This window comes from Nestor notabilis, unplaced genomic scaffold, assembly GCF_000696875.1.
Source record: "Nestor notabilis isolate BGI_N333 unplaced genomic scaffold, ASM69687v1 scaffold2846, whole genome shotgun sequence".
In the NCBI taxonomy this organism is placed as follows: Eukaryota; Metazoa; Chordata; class Aves; order Psittaciformes; family Psittacidae; genus Nestor; species Nestor notabilis.
The window spans coordinates 12,101-13,499 of record NW_009932176.1 but is presented as its reverse complement, the minus strand read 5'-3'; positions in this window follow the sequence as shown (position 1 = coordinate 13,499).

The window sequence follows — 1,399 nt, the reverse complement described above, 5'->3', positions numbered from 1 at the left end:
CTTTCTCTGTCGGAATCTTCTGCTATAGTCTTCAAATTTTTATCTCATTGTCATTTTTTTTCCTGCAGCCATGCACAGAAATAGGAAATTATAGTCATAATGTCTACAGTCCACTTTCCTCTTTCTTGGTCAGAAGTATGAAAGCTGAGATCCCACAGTAACAGGGCAGCTTTGGTTTTCTTAGGTTGTTGATTGGTTTAGTATGAATTCTGATATATAGTTTCTCATATTTTTTTTTTAATCTGGTTTTATTTCATTGAAAATGCTGTTTCATAAATGGCAAAAAAAAAAAAAGGGCAATTTTATTCTTGTCATTTTTGCTTTTAACCACATCTCAAAAATGATGCAATTTACAAGTTGGGTCAGTTGTATCTTGTGGAAGCTGTGAGTATCTGCAAAACCACTGGAGAGAGCTGTATGCTGAGATAAGTTGGTACTAAATACTGTCTACTTGGGTGAACTTTGGGAGGTTTTCTATAATGAAGTTTGAAAAAAATCTTATCAGCAGAAATGGACTCTTGTCTGGGATCACTTTCAAACTGATTGCAAGGAGGAGTACTATACTCCATTTAAGCTGCTTGAGGATTTTTAGTAGGCATATGCTGACTTTTGTATCGTGGCTTTCTTAATGTTTTGTTCTTTATTCTTCTGTGTTCTTTTCCTGAATCCTCCAAATCCTTTGTACATAATGAAAATATCTTCTCTTGCACAGTTATGGCCTGCACATCTTTTCATTTTCCACAAAGTGTTTCCTCAACATGTTAATAAAGAAACTTAATGTGCTTTGCCATATTTTCTAATGGATGGTTGAAAAATAGCATTTTCTAGTTTAAATAGGCATTGCTACTTACATATTGATTGCCATAATGAGACTTCTGTAGCAAACCCTAGTAGTTCTCATGTCATTTGCCAGGCTGAGAGTGTTACTTTTCCATTATAATGTTTTTTTATTCCAGGAGACCTTTAATTAGTGATTTCTGTAAATTCTTCCTGTATCAGTCCTTACTATGTATAGTGCTGCTTTACAGAAATAGTAAGCTAATGTTTTCTTGATACTATGAATAAAACTTAATTTAATGATAGTTAAGTAAACAGTATAGCATAATATAACATTCCTAAAAGAGAATTGAAAGTATTCATCTAGACATTGTATCTGAATCTGTATGAAAAATGAGTTTGATTTCATGAGCGCACTTGGTCCATCACACTAAAGTTTTCTATTTTACTCAGCAGTAGAAAATTAACTGCCAAGTTTCAGCTTGGAGTTGACTTTTTTTTTTATAAGCAAGTTATAACTCCTTAGCAGTAGATATAGAAAGATTTAATTTAGTGGCCCTTACATAATGAAAGTCTGTAACACCTAAGTCACTTCTCACTTTGATCAGTTGTTCTTAATCAG